Genomic DNA, 16,734 nt, shown 5'->3' with positions numbered 1-16,734 from the left:
GAGGGAGGGGTCGCATGTTCTGGCTTTTGTTGTCACACTGTCACTGTGGATGTAGTGCTGATAGCAGACTATAGGGAGCAAAGGAGGGGACAGGGAGCAGACCAAGATATTGCCAGTGCTCCTGGTGAGGGGGCTGATGGCCTGGACCAGGGTGGGGGCGGGGGAGTAGAGAGAAGGGGTCAGCTTCCAGGCATTTTTAAGAAGGTGAAGCTGGTGGAATATGAGGTATAACCGAGAGAGAAGACCTGGATGATGCAGAGGGTTTTGGCTTGAGCTCCTGCAAGGATGGAGTTGCCAGTACCTGAGATAGGGAGGACTGTGGGAGGAGCAGGTTTTGGGGTGGGTTGGGGGGAGACCAGGAATTCCATTCTGGACATGTTAACTTGGAGAAGTCTATGAGAAACCCCAGTGGTGATCTCAAATGTCTGACTGTTGTCAATGTTTGAATGATAGTTTTTAGTTTCAAATTTTATCACCCTTGGTGGCTGGCTTTCTCTGAGATATGTTTTAAGAAAAAGAAATGTTTACACCATGGCTGTAGTGATTTTGAGAGTAAGCCTCAAGGCAGAATATGCAATGTCTATATTTTCCATTGATGCAAAACCATCTTTGCATAGTTAACAGATTCAAGGACACTTGTGGGAGTTTATTCGGAGCCGAGAGACTTTTGGCACTGTTTTACCAGCTCTGACTATAACCACACTGAACCTTTTTTAGAGCAGAGCTACGTGTTATGGCATTATGCAATGAGGGTTTCAAGTCAGCCACAAAAGCAGACCTCAGATGGAAATAGCAAATTTAGCAAAGCCCCGATTTGCTTATGTGTTAAAGCTTTGCTGCCCTTTTACGTATATTTTTGCTTTTAAATGTTATTCTGGTACCTCTTGTCTTGTGCTTTTCTCTCCTCTTCTTTCTTCTTTATTTCTGAAAGTTCTGTTGTTGGCAATGTCACAGTTGCTCCCCAAATGAAGTGGGACTGTAAGTAGGGGAAAGAACACAGTGTTCATTGAGCGGCTATTATATGCTGGCTAGTGGGCTGGGTACCTTCCTAGTTACCCATTTAATCCTCAAAAGAATGTTTTGAGGGAAGTGTGATTGCGTCTGCTTAAGAGATGAGGAAACTGTAACTCAGTGAGGTTAGGTGACTTGCATAAGGCCATGTAGCTAATTAGTGTGAGATTCCAATCCAGATTAGTGAATTTCCAAGGTCCAGGGCCTTGGCTCTGCCCAAGTGTAGTTCTCTCTTTTGGAAGTTTAATGCTTCTAGATGTCAGTGCATTGCTTTGTCTGGCTTTCTTACTGATGAAGAAGAGGTGAGCAGTACTAATATTTCTGTGACTGATGCTTCTTTCATAAACATTTCTGCGAGTTTACCAGAATGTATGGTGCACACCTATTGTGTGCCCAGTGTTGCTGGTGGCAGTAAGTCCTCAGGGGGCTTCCACTCTGGCAAACATTAAATAAGAATTACGTGGGAGAAGAAGTGAGGAAAAGGAAGGAGCAGGTGCTCCACGAGCGTGCATCGGTCTGTTTGGGACCACCTTTCACCCTACCTCAACCTCTAAGCCAAAGAATTGTCCAGCCAAGGAAGTAGGGAAGAAGGCTCTTGGCAGCAGGAACAGCACAAACCAAGGTCCAAGGTGGGGCTGGGATTGGAGTAGATGAGATTGCTCAGGTGCAGTGGTTGGGGAGGGAAGAGAAGTGGCTCCAGGGTAGACAGAAGTGGTCCATCTTTGGTGCTAAATGACTCTTGCAACTTTGACTTTCTATTCATGATACCATAGCTACTCTCCAAGATAGTTTTTTGGAATTTTCTTAAAGGTTAGGCAAAAGCTACAAACAAGAGTGAGCCTGGTTGGATTGAGAATTATAAAGTGTGCATTGGCTAAATTTTTGAGTGGGCAGGGTCACGTTCACCAAATGCAAATGATTACTGGGAGGACGGTTTTAATTGGGAGGACTGTCGGCTGGGCTGCCTCTGCTATAGGAAGCCAGTTTCTCAAGGAGTGGGCAGTGTGAGTGCATTAGAGGGTAGTCACATAAACTGAGCAGTGTCTTAATGTATGAATGTATCTATCCATTTAAGATGAAGTGATAGAACAACTCTCAAAACCTATTGAAAGAGAAGAAACTTTTTCACTATAAACTTCAAACTTGAGCATCTAAACAGATGAAAGGTTGATGTTTTCTAGCACAAAAGCTCCCAGGTGGCCCGCTTGGTTTGAGTGGTGGCCTGAATCGTATGCACTCTATGCCTAGCTGGCGTGGGCTGACGTGTGGGCTTGGTGAGAAGTCTCGCACTCTGAACCATCTTCATTGTTTAGCCAGGTTTTATCTGAGATCCCTAACATTTCCCTGCTTACACAGCCCAGCCCAAACTGTCACCTTTACAAGTGAATAAGAAAATCACCTTAACCCAGCCTCCCTGCTAGAATAAAAATCTTACAGTGTCACCAACATTTTTCTGCCCTTGTATCCACTTATGGCCCCAGGGAGGAACAGAGGGAATAAAATGAATGAGATAGACTCTTTGTTAGTTGCCCTACATAAATTGTTCATCATTAGAGTGAGTGGGTGAATAAATATCTTTTTGCAAGGCCATTGTGAATATCTAAAGGTCATCAGAGCCTTTAAAAAGAGAATAAAATGCATTTTGCACATTCTCTTGAGAAATCAAGATTCACTACATCTTGTTGCCCTCATTGGAGATACAAGTTGTAAGCACATATGACCTGCAGGCCCATGTTATCATTACTTTTACAGTCATGTGTCACTTAATGACAGGGATACCTTCTGAGAAATCCATCATTAGGCAGTTTTGTTGTGCAAACATCACAGAGTGCACTTACACAAACCTAGATGGTATAGCCTACTACACACCTAGGCTATATGGTACTAATCTTATGGGACCACCATCGTATATGTGGTTCATTGTCCGAAATGTCATTATGTGGCACATGACTATATTGTCTCATAACCTCTAGAGTTATTGGGTAGATGCAACATGAATAATTTGTTGGACTCTTTGTGCTAGTTATTTAGAAAAAGAAGCTTATCTTCTAGGCAAAAGGTGCTGCTGTGAATATCCTACCATCCTGAATATGTTTCTCATACATGAACAACAAAACAAGTACACAAAAAACACCTGAGCCAGTGTGGCTTATTTCACCAGATTGAGACAATGAATGTCCTTTGCCATCGCAAAGGCTGACAGTAGGAAGGGTGACAGTGGGGTATTGCTTTTATGATTTTCAATGTTCTGTTACTCGTAACTCTTTTCAGATTAGTTGTGTGAGACTTTGGCTTTCAAACAAGTTGCTAAGCGTCATTTGTGCTTTGTAGAGTTTTACACTTTGTGCTTTTTAGACACCCACATACTATTGGTTTTTAAACAATAGCCGACAATCCTGGAGAAAGTTAATATCTAATTTGGTGAGGCTTGACTTGAGAAATGAGTGAAAATGGTTAGAAACACACCATCGACCCATGTCATTTCTAGCTAGAGCTGGCTCTTCTGTTAGGGTGGTGTGCATGAGTTAAAAAAAGAAAATGGTTTTCTCAACCACTCAGAAACAGTTGTCGAGGTACCCGTGGTGCGTGCCTGCATGGGCCATTCTAAAATCCTTCCCAGAGAGCAGGTCAGCAGGCACCTGGCCAGGTCTGTACTTTAAATGCAGGACACTTGGGAGGAAAACCCGCTTCCGTTCTGTGGAGTCAGATGGCTGTGGTTGAAGGGGGCTGCCAGAACCAGTCCAGAAACAGGAAGTGACTCGGGGAAGCTCACCCAGGAAGGCGCTCAATAGTCAGGCATTTGACCTCTGCCATGAAGGAAGGGCTAGGCCCGCGAAGAGCCTCGTGTGAGTCCTAATTTTTATGAAAACAAATCTCTGGGGAAACAAAGCCCTTGTGACTGTTGGCCTGAGTCTGACAGCTGCCAGCCTTGTTAGAGAAATGACAGTGGCCTGCAGAAGAGAAACGGGCTGCTTGGAACACGAAAGAATGTGTTGTTTTTTCGTCTGGCATGTGGTCAGCTGTCAATTAGTAGAACTGTGCTGCGAGTTAGAAAACTAGGCCACAAAGGGTCTTTCAGGAAATGTTTATAACGTGGAATTATTCTGACCCTCATTGTGTTGCCTGGAAAATGGAACAATGGCTTGTTCATAACAGATTGTTCAGTAGGAAAAAATGTAGTAATGGAAATTGTTGGTTAAGTAAATAAAAAAGTGAATATGATAAACTTGTGGTAAAAATAAATGTGAAAAAAAAATCAGAACTGAATTTAATTTTGTGATTTGCTGCTACATCCCTTGTGCTGGCTTTAAAAATAATACCTTCTAGTATAGGTCTCGAGCCAAATCCAGCCCGCCTCCTGTTTCTGTAAATAAAGTTTTATTGGAACACAGGCATGTCCATTTGTTTGCATGTTGTATATGGCTGCTTTCTGCTACAATGACAGTGTTGAGTAGTTGTAACAGATACTGTATGGCCCACAAAGCCTAAAAAATTTACCATCTGTCCATGTACAGAAAAAGTATGTTGACCTCTGTTCTAGAACTTTGCCCATCAAAGCAGCATTGGTGATTCATTGGCACATTAAAGTTTGAGAAGCACTGGCCTAGGGCAGGAGTTTGTCACCTGGGGTTCAGTGATCAAACTCCATGAAGTTATAAGCACAATTCTGTTTGTATACATATGTGTATTTTTCTGCACTTCAACCCTCTCAGAGGTAGAGGGGTATATACCCTTCATCACTTTCTTAGAATGGTTTGTAACCCCAAAAAGTTAAGAATCATTAGGCTAGAAAAGGGAGGTCTCAATTGACTCAGAATTCATGGATTCATCTTTGAAACAATGGTTACGGAGATCTCACTACCCTACACCAAAAAAAGTCAGACTCAGCTTGTGCTCATTTATTTGTTTATTCTTAAATAAAGAATATAAGATTTGCAGCATAGCACAGCTGTGGGATATGACATTTTATAACTATTATTAATGGTTAAGGGACTATTTCATGGATATTGGTTCCTTGAGCCTTAATAGCTAGTGTCAGATCACATTGTGGTTCTGGAGATATTTATTACATGCCTCTCCCACCTTGGAAAAATGAAAGCTCTAAGGTCCAAAATTATAGCCCTTTGTAGTGACTTTTTATGGGTACTCACTAGAAATCACTGCTAGTTAGCCTGACAGTGTTATTAAACATCCATCATGTGTGGAACCCTGTAGGAATTTCTAAAAAGCAGAAGATGGAATCTAAAGTGGCCTGAGACTGGCTTCTGATTATCATTCCCATAAATGGCTGTTTCATGTACTCTGGGTTTTTCTCACCCCATACCAGGCTCCTACAGTAGGTAGTAGGAACCACAAGATTTATGTTATCTCTAGGTTACCTAGATGGACACCTGCTTCTGGGGATAGAAGCTGGGTAGATCAGTAAAAGGAGAAATAACAATTGTGCTTTTAGAAAAGCATGCTTTCAGAGGTAGAGAAAGGCAAGAAGCTCAGAAATGTAAGACTAACTGAGGAGAACTGACCTTGGGACCAAAATATCACCCCCACAACCTAAAAAGGTATATATTACTTTGCTACACCACCTAAAACTGTTTTTATCCATTAGAGATTAATGTAGGATAAGATGGACTATCACTATTAAGAATGGTAATACTTTTTAGTGCTGTTTTTCAATGGGAGGGTTCTCTTCTGGGACAAACAGGTCCCCAGGGTCCTGGGTTCTGGGAGCTGGGATGAAGTTGTGTGCAGGACTGGCTCTCAGGCTGCCTGGGACCCAGGGACTCTGAAAGTCCACCCAGGAAGCTAAGAAGTGAGAAGCAAACACACAAAGTAATATGGCAAAGAGAGAGACTAAGGATGACACATCAGATGGAAGTAGGAGCCCCCAGACCAGAGTGTGGGGCTTTGGAAGAGGAGGAAGAGGAGCTGTGAGAGACAGAAGAAGACCCCCACTTTGTAGGCACAGCTTCTTGGGGTTGTGGGTTATGCAGAAAAGACAAACCAGTCCAAATTGCAGGATCCTAGGGGATTTTACGGATATTGGGGCTTGTCTACTTTAGGGGAGCAAGACTTTGGACATCTCAAGTAGAGCTCAGAGGTTACATATATTTCCTAGCTGTGTCCATTGATAGGGTCTGGGAGCAGTGATACCCGATGGCCATGAGCACACCGATTACCCAGATCTTGGTTTCTAAATGCCATTCTGCACTGAAAGGAACCAGGGCTCCTTGGAGAAATGGCTGATTCTGGGCCTGGGACAGGGTAAGCATAAGATGAGCCTAAAACATCTTTTTGTGCCACAAAGTAAGGAAGTGCTCAGTGAATGATGGGGACATGTCAAAGGGACACAGGAGACAGCTAAGGAGCTCCCAATAGCAAAACCTGGGGTATTTTCAGCAGCAAAATAAATATAGCAGTAATGGATCATAACTCATTGAATATAAAATCGATGAGTCCATACTAACATGAATAAAATAAGTAAGGACAAGAGGACATTCTACCTTCAATAGAATGTCAGCTAATAAATGCAGAAGAAAGGGTACAATTAAAAATCGTCATTTGGCAACTATCATGTTATAATCAATTCCGGCAAGAAATTTTAAAGCTTGCTAAAATTAGTGGGCCAAAGTTTGATAAGGAACAAGATATTTATATTGAGTCTCTCTCCACAAAATACTTGTTAAATACAAAAGGGGGAAATTAAAGAGTAACTTTATATTGGAGAAACCTGGGAGGCAAAAGTGATCAAGTTAATCTAACACAACCACTTGCTGGGTGGAATGAGAAAATTACAGCAGCACTACTGTAATATCTCCCCTCTCCTTGCCAAAAAAATGTAAACCTGAATCTATTCATGAGAAAACATCAGACAAACTCAAATTGAGGGACATTCTACAAAATAAGTTCCAGTGATCTTCAAACTGTCAAGGTTATAAAAGTCAAGGGAAGACTGAGAAACTGTTCCGGATTGAAGAATAATAAACAAACATGACAAGTAAATACAACATGTGACCCTGGAGTTTATCCCTTTGCATTATTAGGACATTTAGTGAAATTGAATGGAGTCTCTGGTAGTAGTGTACCAGTGCTAATTTCCTGATTTTAATGGTTTTACTGCAGTTATGTAGGAAATACTTTGAGCATACAGGAATAATGAGACCTCGGGTCTGCAGCTTACTATCAAATGGTCTGGGGAGGGGGAAGTTATTTGTTTTTTGCAATGAGCTGGGGTCCTATGGGTAATCATTGTCTTTATTGAAGATATGGAAAATGATGGCAAAGGTCGGCTTGGAGTGCAGATGGGTGAGGAAGGTTGAGAATAAATTGGCAGCTTGTATTGTTTTTAGCAGAGAAGCAGGTTTTAGTAGGGACAAGAAGGACGAAGAAACAGATGGGAATTAGTCAGTTTAGGATAAAGGAGCACCAACCTACAAAAGAGCGAAGCTTCCCCAGGAGGGAGTAAATGGGAGGCAAGGAGTTGAGTCATGAGAAAAGGATGGGTTCAAAGACTGATAGATCTGGATATGGAGGTGAAAGCAGGGACCTCGAGTGGGGCTTTGAACAGCAGACCTGCATCCATCCGTGTGCTGTCCTTTGCTGGACCCTCCACTGCCATCCTAGTAAATGGCAGTTCATCCATCTCTTCCCAGCCGTGAATGTTAGTGCTCTCTGGGGACGCTCTGTGGCTATCTATAGATGCTCTGGGGCCAAGTTGGGCAGGAAGGGTGGCGGGAGAGGTGGTTTGCCAGGAACTTTGGAAGGATTACAACAGTTTATTCCAGAAGGAGAGGTTGATTTGAGCTCACAGAGGTACATTTCATTTAATCTTGGTTCTCTGAGATTCATTCCTGCTAATGCTAATGAAAATCTGGCTGGCTCCAAGTCCAGGCTGCAGTGTGAGAATTTAAGTATTATTCCTCCACCTTTGGTTACAGGGCTGATCTTTAGAGTCCTTTTTGTGATTGCTGTTCTGGTCCCTTGAACATGCCAAGTAAATGAAAAGCCAGAAGAGTCTGAAATCAAACGTGTAGGATTGTTTGTGTTTCATGTTAATTTAATTCACCGAAGAAATGATGCCAAGCATGTGCTTAAATACTGTGCTTTACAAAGATAAAGAATTTGTGTTTCCTGCCCTAGAGGAGCCAAAGTCTGGGGGAAGAGTTGTGAGTGAACGAGTAGTTAGAATGCAGTGTGGGAAGGGGTTTAATACGGGCTGATAAAGGGCTGAGGAATTGGGGAGGAAGGAGCCCCAAGTTTGTAAGGGTTGTGGAGGGAAGCCTTCAAGTCAGGAGGAACAGTGTGTGTGTTTCTTCAAAGAAGGGCGCACAGGCGAGGAACCAGGAATTGGAGGGTGTCCTGGAGCCTAGGGGAGGATGTGGGGGTGGGAGATGGGGCCTGTGTGATAAATGGGGGTTGGACCGAAGGACCTTGTGTGCCACCCCTGCAAAGTCCCTAGGAAAAACTACACGTGGGTGCTATGAGCCAGGAACTGTGCTAGATACTTGGCCTGGCAAAAGAGAAAATTAATCAAGAAAAGCCCAAAGTCAGTGTATTAGTTTGCTTAGCTGCTATAACAAAGTAGCACAGATTGGGTGGCTTAAATAGCAGAAATTTATTTGCTTGCAATTCTGGGGGCTAGAAGTCTGAGATCAAGGTGTCAGCAGGGTTGGTTTCTTCTGAGGACTGTCTCCTTGATTACTAGATGGCCATCTTTCCCCTGTGTCTTCACAGGGTCTTCAAATACCTGTCTGCACCCCAATTTCCCCTTCTTATAAGGGCATAGTCATGTTGGATTGGGACCACCTAATTGTCTCATTTTAACTTAATCACCTCTTTAAAGGCCCTATCTCCAGATACAGTCACATTCTGGGGTACTGGGGGTTAGGATTTTGACATAGGAATTTGGAGGGTACAATTCAGCCCATAATAGGAAGTTTTATTTTTGTAGATCCTCACACAAGTTTTTAAAGGGCGATTGGCAGCCTTTCTAGAAGTGTGAGAGGCTTGCTTTAGCTGCATTGGGGCTTTCTCGCACCTCTAATCTTAGAAATAGAAGGAATAACTAAATAGATGGAATGGAGATGAGTTTTAACATTTTGCCACATTTGCAGGCATCATGATACGTCACCCCAGGGTACTTCCAACATGTATCTCCTGAGAACAAGGACATTCACCTACAAAATCACAACATCATCACACCCAAGAAGTTCACCATTAGCTCAGTAATATCATCTAGTATACAGTCCATTTTCAAAAATGTCCTTTATCACTGCAGAGTCTCTCCCACCCCAGTCCTGGATCCCATCCATGCATCATATTTAGTTACCACGTCTCCTTAGTCTCTTATAATCTAGAACAGTCTCCTTGCTTTTGTTTCCCTTTCCATGATATTGACAGTTTTGAGGAGCCCGTACCAGCCCTGCATGTCTCGTTCTCTCATGATTAAATTCAAGATGAACGCTTTGGCACTTTACCTCGTAAGAGATGTTGTGATCTTCCCACTGCGTCACCACAGAAGGCACGTGACATCAATCTATTCCATTATTGGGGGGGTGCTAAATTAGATGGTTAAGGTGATGATATCTGCCGGATCTCCATTGTAAAGATGACTTTTTACCATTTAATAAGCAATCTGTGAGCTGATACTTTGAGGTAAGTAAATATCCTGTCTTTCAACAACCTTTCACTCAATGATTTTAGCATCTATTGATGATCTTTGCCTAAATCAGTCACTACATTGGAGATGGCAAAATGGTAGTTGTTAAAATTTAATCAATCATTTTTCATATATAAGCTAACGTTTGTCAATGAAAACAGAAAAGTTCACCCCCTGCATTCCTCTCTTTTGTTCCCTGTCTCTTTCTATATTTTTTTCCCTTTGAGTGTCACTGTGGAGTCACAGATTCTTTTTTTAATTCAATGTCTTATAAAACGTTACCTCTGTCTTAGTCAGCTCAGGATGCCATAACAAAATACCATAGACTGAGTGGTTAAACTAACAGTTACTTCTCATAGTTCTGGAGGCTGGGAAGTCCAAGATCAAGGTGTTGGTAGATTTACTTCCTGGCAAAAGCTCTCTTCCTGGTTTGCAGATGTCTGCTTTCTCGCAGTATCCTCACATGGTGGAGAGAGAGAGGGCTTTGGTTTCTTCCTCCTTATAAGGGACCGATCCCATTGTAGGGGCTCCACAATCGTGACCTCATCTAAACCTAATTACCTCCCAAAGGCCCCCCTCCAAATACTGTCACATCAGGGGTTAGACCTTCAATTTTGGGGAGACACAAACATTCACTCCATAGCACCATCATTCTTTTTTCTGTTCAAATGTTGCCAAAATTGGCCAGTGCATTTGAGCATCTTCATGCTGATTCCTGTGGCCTTTTGACATGTGCCCATCATTCTTACTTGATGGCACTGTAGGATGATCAGGGTCACTTTGTAATTTCCCTGCCCCAGACCTAGAATCAGGCATTTTCTGAGGATGTCAGGTTCTTTTTTTAGAGAGAAATGGTATTTAGAAACCAAGATCTAGGAACTAAGCGTGCTCGTTTGTTACTGGAATGTCATTTTTTCTAGGCCTTTTCAGTGGACAAAGCTTAGAAATATGTATCTATTATTTAAAATCATGATTGTATTCTGATGGTTCCAATTTAAATTCAACACAACTATGATCTTTCTCACCTTCCCTCATTCCAATTTTTATCTCCCTTCTCCCACAGGGAGAAAACCTTGTTTCCTAACAACATCAATATAATTGCTTATTTGTTTTAGCATATAGCATGTAGAAAATCGTTTCAGAATTATGACTACACTAGCACCCATACCAACAACAAACCAAGTAAAGTTCAAGATTGCTTGGCAGTTTTTATTATTATTATTAATTACTATGAAAGAATGTATCCTACTAAGGATGTTCAGGATGCTTATGTTCAAAAGTTATGTGAATGTGGTTATGTTGTCAGTTTCACTTGTTTCTGTTTATATTTAATTTTAGGGCTTGATTTTGTTCATCCTTTTGATTTAATTTATTTTTTTTGATATGTAAAACCTTTACATGAATCAAAAGTCACAACTGTATAAAAGATACTCTGAGAGAGGCCTCACTTCCCTGTCCTTCCTGTCTGTTCCCGCCCACTTCCTCATTGATGACCATTTATATTAATTGGTTTATTATTTGGTTATTATTGTAAAAATAAGCAAATATATATTCTTACTCCCCTTCTTTCATCTTGGGTTTTTTTTTTTTTTTTTCACTTAACAATATAAGCTGGCTGTCATCTCAAAGCAGTTCATAGACATCTTCCTCCTCCTTTTGTACAACTGCATGCTACTCCATTGAGTGGATAGCCATTTAAAAATGCAGAGACCCTTTGGCCCTGAGAGTCCTCGGAATGTTACCCATCAGCTAAATTAGTTTCTGTGAATGGGGATTTAGATTTGTTTTTCTCTAGCATATTGCTATTGCAGTAGTGGTGAAATGAATTACCTTGTGAATATGTTATTTTGTATTTATGGAGGTGTATTTTCAGAGTGAATACTTAAAAGTGGAATCCCTGGGTCAAAAGGTAAAGTCATATGTGGCTTTGTTAGATAATGACACATTCCCCTCTTACTGTTTTGTTCTCCCGAGAGCAGTGTGCGAGTGCCTGTTTGGGGTAGATTGTTAGCGTCCTTTTTAGAGTAAGGAATTAACAGTGGCTCTCAACCCTCAATTGACATCACAATCACCCAGGGAGATTTTGCAGATATTTACTTTGGGACCCCACCCCCAGACACTGATTTATTTGGTCTTCAGTGGACATTATGAGGCATGGATTCAAATTATTTTGTAGAAGTACTAGTTTAACATCTAAGTTTAGTTACCTACACAGTAACTATTCTTTTAACTAACTTACCATTCTAGGAGGAGGTAAATAAAAACATTCTGTTAATGCATGAACCGTGTCATGTGCATGATTTCTGAATTGCCTACATATACTGGTGACCATATAGCCTTAATTTTTCAAAAATGGCCTGATTTTAGTTAGTTTTTAGTCATTCTACAAGCATTTGCTAAGCTCTTACTGAATGCCAGTTGCCAGGAGAGAGGGAGAATCTCCCTCTGCCCTTTCCCTTAAGGTTCTTATGGCTGGCCAAATAATTAACAAGACAGGTTAGCAGGAGAAAATAATACCAAGTTTAATAACACGTATACATGGGAGAAAGCAGGGACACTGCGTTTCTCAACACAATAGCCGAAATTCTCTTCTTAAATACCATGTTCAGCCAATGACAAAGGAGGATGTTGGGGGTGGGGGGAGTCAGTTACAGGAGATTACCACTAAAGCACAGTAAACAAGAGTAAGGTTATTATGCAGATTTAAGGCCTCACCTTCCACACTGATAAGTCTCTAGAAATGAGGCCATCCCCCCTCTTCCCAATACAGAGAGGGAGATACCTTTACAAATGGAGATTTCCCTTATAAATGTAAATGTTTGTCTGGCAACTCCTCGCAGGGCCATCCAGAGAATGTGGCCAGAGAGACATAAGATGGGCTTGTTGATGCCTTTTCTATTGTAACATCTATTTTACATTATATTACAGCCATCAGATAGCAGATCTGTTCCAGGAAGGAGTTACTATGTCAAATTCTTTACGCAGGTAGTAGAGGAGGTCAGATGTCCCTCAGAGAAAACAACCAAGGTAAAGAGATTTCAGGGTGGCCAAATCTTGATCTCCCACACAGTCATTCCTTAGGCACTGGGGAAAGAGTAGGAGACAGACCAGATCCCTGTCCTCAGGGTCTGCGGTCTAGTTGGGGGGATACAGGTAAAGAGGAGTCCATTGAACCCTTCACTTGGCCAAACACGGATGAGTATGTCGATTCCCCTGCTCTTAAGGAACTCACTTTCCAGTGGGAGAGACACACAACTAAACAGAAAATGATCATTATAGAAAGGGGTCCTCGGAGAACCCTTAGAAGTGACATCTAACCCAGCTAGAGGGGTAAGGGAAGACTTCTTGGAGTTAGTGATGGACATTTGGGCTGAATTTTTCCTGGTCAAAAAAAGAGAGAGACAGCATTCCAAGCTAAGAGAAGCATGTGTCTGCACAGGCTTAGAAGCGAGAGAGGCACGTTAATTTTAGAGAAGTGTTAAGTGGCTCAGAGTGGCTGGAGTGTGGGATTCAAGCCAGGGCATGACAAAAAGAAGATTGGGTAAGTAACCAAGGGCCACATCACTTGCTCCTGGTGCATAGTGGGTGCTGAATAAATCATTGGATGGCATTGGATGGCTGATTGCATGAATGATGACTTGCTGATTTGTGAAATAGAGCAGTTTTGCATTAGCTTTTTGCTGACCACACTCACAATCAAAGGAGTTGGTGTTCCCAATATATGTGATATTTTATCTTGTGGATAAAACTGATTTTTTTTTAATGCAAATGGAAATCAGATTATGAAAGTAGCCATAACTGTGAGGGGTCCTGGGTGCTGTATTTCCCCATTCTGGATTGATGGACAGAAAGAAAAATCTCTTCAAATTATTGTCACGATGTTTGTCTCTTTTATCTACTTATTATAATCCAGCTTCAGGGATAGATGGAATTTTATTTTTATTTTATTTTATTTTATAATTTTATTTATTTATTTATTTTTCCCCCAAAGCCCCAGTAGATGGCATTTTAAAAATGCATTGTCTCTTTGGCCCTGAGAGCCCTCAGAATGTTTCCCATCAGCTAAAGAAAAACAGACAGACTAACAGACGGCCCTCGTGTCAGTGATGATAGCTAGAGAATCACTTCCTCAGGAAGCCGTGTTTGTGTGTGAGTCTGGTTCTGTGGTCTCATTGATATTCCAGTAGGCGGGGCCATGGGGGAGCTGCGACAGTGAAAGCGATCATTTGAAGGACAGGAGTTCCTGGTGGAAGCTGGAACTGGATTTGCAGCTGCAGAGGTGGGGCACGTGAATCACCTGAGATTTGAATTTCTTTGAGGCTTTGCTACCTCTGCTCTCCTTTAAATGTAGGTTAAATTTGACCTTGTTTTAGTTTAAGTTACTCAATAACTCTAGAGCAGAGAAGTATTTTCTGAAATAGACTGGCTGTCTCAATGAACCAATTGAACCTGACTCTCGTGACCTACATCAGCTAATGGTTTGTGAGAAATCTATTTTCATTTAAATCTGTATTTGTTGTTCTACTCCTATTATTTCTACATCTCTATGAAAAGTGTCAGAATATGCATAAAGCAAGGAAATGGCTATTTTCTCTGTTGGTAAAGTCAGTAAAGTTTACTAGAAACATAGAATCAGGAATGGATGGAAGCTCGCTGCCATTGCTTAACCGGCACAGTGACTTGATGTGCTGTACCATTTCTTCTGTTTTCTTAAATATCTTGAATTAAGCAGGTAGAGATTTACTGTGTTGTTACAGGTACTCTGAGAGCAGACTGACAAAAGCTCAGCATTGTCAGCTCTGGCAAATTACTATTTGGTGATTGAAAGCACTTTCTTTGTATCAGGCAAGACCTAATACAGGTGGGCTCCATATAGGGGTGTTTTCTAAAATCCTATCAGTTTTATTTCCTGGCACGGAAGACTCTATTTTAATTTGTTTTCTACTTACAGAATGCGTGCTTGCTAAATCAAACTGTTTTAAATGCAAAGGTAGAATTTGGGTAATTTAAAAAATATTAACTTAACTGTTATTAGATTCATTTTGTGACTCTTCTAAGAAAGGTAAGCTATTGAGAATTTTTTCACAAAGGAAATAAAAGCTGAAACTCAGTAAGTTACTGATAAACAGGCTTAATTTAATATGTTGGTATATGGCCATTTGGGAAATATTTCATCTTACTGAATTGGAATAGTGGTTTTCAACAAACAAGACATTGATTACTTTAAAACTACTAGCTTAGGACAAATAAATATTCTGTACTGTAAAAATATAGGTAGATATTTTTGTTTTAAGTAGTTTTAGTTAAGTAGTATGTGTATACCTGTGTGCTTAAAACAAAAAATTAAATATCCACATATTGTAAATAACGATACGGACTTTCCTACTTGTTCAAATGCAAAATGCTTTAGAATGACTTTACTCCAACCAAAAAAAACATTGAAAGGATATTGCAAAAGTCATTGATAGAAATTACTATTAAGTCTTGGTCATTACTGATTAATTCAGATAGTCACTGTCAATTGTTTAAAAATATGACTTGACTATTTTACTTCCCCTAAAATTGAATATATTTGATGTTATGAAGAATAATTGCAATAACTCCATAACAAAATCAGTTTAAGACAGGAATTGTCTTTGTTACTTTTAAAAAAATGAACTGGGTTTTATGTGGCCTATATATATAAATCTACTTGTAGATCATGACACACATATCCCCACACATACAGACTATATTTAGAATATGTATTTGTATTCTAAAAAGGTTACATAATTTAAAAAGTTTGGAAGTAAATTGTTTATTTGATGACGAGACCGTTAAGCTTGAACATTTAAGAAGAAAACTTATTTTTCTACTGAAGTCATTTACATGTAAAGTTTTTAAATAAAATTAATCATTACTTTCTATCTGACATAGAAATTGTATTTTTACAGTGTTTTTTGCCTTGAGAGTGCTTGGTGAGAGTAGGAGGTGAGCAGTGTGTCCTAAATTGCTTATTTCTTTTTCCTTGTGGCTTAAATACGTTGTGCATGATCTTGGATATAAAAATGTAGATAATTCATAACCTCACCTTTCAGTTTTGGGCTTCTTAGAAAGTTGAATATTCTTATTATCGAGATATTAAGAGAATGAGAGTCAGCCATGCACTTTTATCTGAGTATTATTTAATAAATGAGTGCCCACTATGTACCATCTACTGTGCTCAGCAAGCTTCGTTAATCTGTAAAGATGTGTCTGATTCAATAGGAGGAAGGAGCTCAAATTGAATAAGCAACAAAAGGAGAGATGGAGAATCAAGCATTTCCCAGCATTGATTCTGTAATCACAGCCCGGTGTTCAGAGAGAAAGGAATTTACAAGGCAAAAAATGCTGTGGGCCTAGAGACAGTCGTTATTTGACAATATGGTGATCTAATAAACAGCTCTAGGCTGGCCCCACAGAACCTCTTACATGTATTTTACTGTAGCTTTTCAGAGACGAGAAATTTGAGCATTGTCAAGGTTTAATCTCTATAAACTTAAATGCTTGTGATTCATAGTCTCTTCTCCTCCCCCATTTTTTCCATAGGCCCTATTAATGAAAATACCTATTTCTTTATTGTCTAATAATTGCCTTGGTGAAAGGTAACTTCATATAAGTAAAATTATGTAGTAAAGCTAGTTTCCCAGTAGTTATCTAAATTTCACGTAGAAGTCAGGACTTCGGTAGTGAGAAAATTGCAAGATTCAGAGTGTGTTGGCCTTCTCCGTAACCTTCAGACCCCTCACTGCATTTCCTCAGAGCAGCACTCCTCAAAAATGTTACCTCCATCCAGATGCCTCAGCCAGAAACCAGGGGATCTTTCCTCATTCCTCCTTTGCTCTCCCCTCTTTTTCAACTTCCAACCAACCTCCATGTCCTCTTCATTTGCTCTTCCCCCTCCTCTCCATCCCCACTGCCTTCATTCTAGCCTGGCCCCTCCTTCCCTTTTGGTTGAACCCTGCCAATTCATTCCTCACTCTGCTGCCAGATGAATTTTTAAAAATAACGCACAATGGAATATTAGCCATAAAAAAGGGATGAAATTC

The 16,734-nt window shown here is 40.6% G+C and overlaps 1 protein-coding gene across 10 annotated transcripts in view; it reads left to right on the top strand.

The window, feature by feature from the left end:
• Positions 1-16,734, top strand: part of RNF152 (ring finger protein 152) — a 76,246-nt gene that overhangs the window by 38,819 nt on the left and 20,693 nt on the right. The window contains exon 1 of one of the 10 annotated variants that reach the window (XM_087439310.1): positions 12,673-13,208. The exons of 5 other annotated variants lie outside the window; for them this stretch is intronic. The gene's annotated coding sequence lies outside the window, so the exon portion shown is untranslated. Of the gene's footprint in view, positions 1-12,672; positions 13,209-13,885; positions 14,146-16,734 lie in introns of those variants that run through there. 4 more of the 10 variants (XM_087439308.1, XM_087439311.1, XM_087439305.1 and 1 more) reach the window with 4 other exon arrangements.

Source organism: Ceratotherium simum, chromosome 14, assembly GCF_057802395.1.
Source record: "Ceratotherium simum simum isolate JZ-2026a chromosome 14, ASM5780239v1, whole genome shotgun sequence".
In the NCBI taxonomy this organism is placed as follows: domain Eukaryota; kingdom Metazoa; phylum Chordata; class Mammalia; order Perissodactyla; family Rhinocerotidae; genus Ceratotherium; species Ceratotherium simum.
The sequence above is the reverse complement of the archived record's forward strand: the minus strand, read 5'-3'. Positions and strand labels throughout refer to the sequence as shown.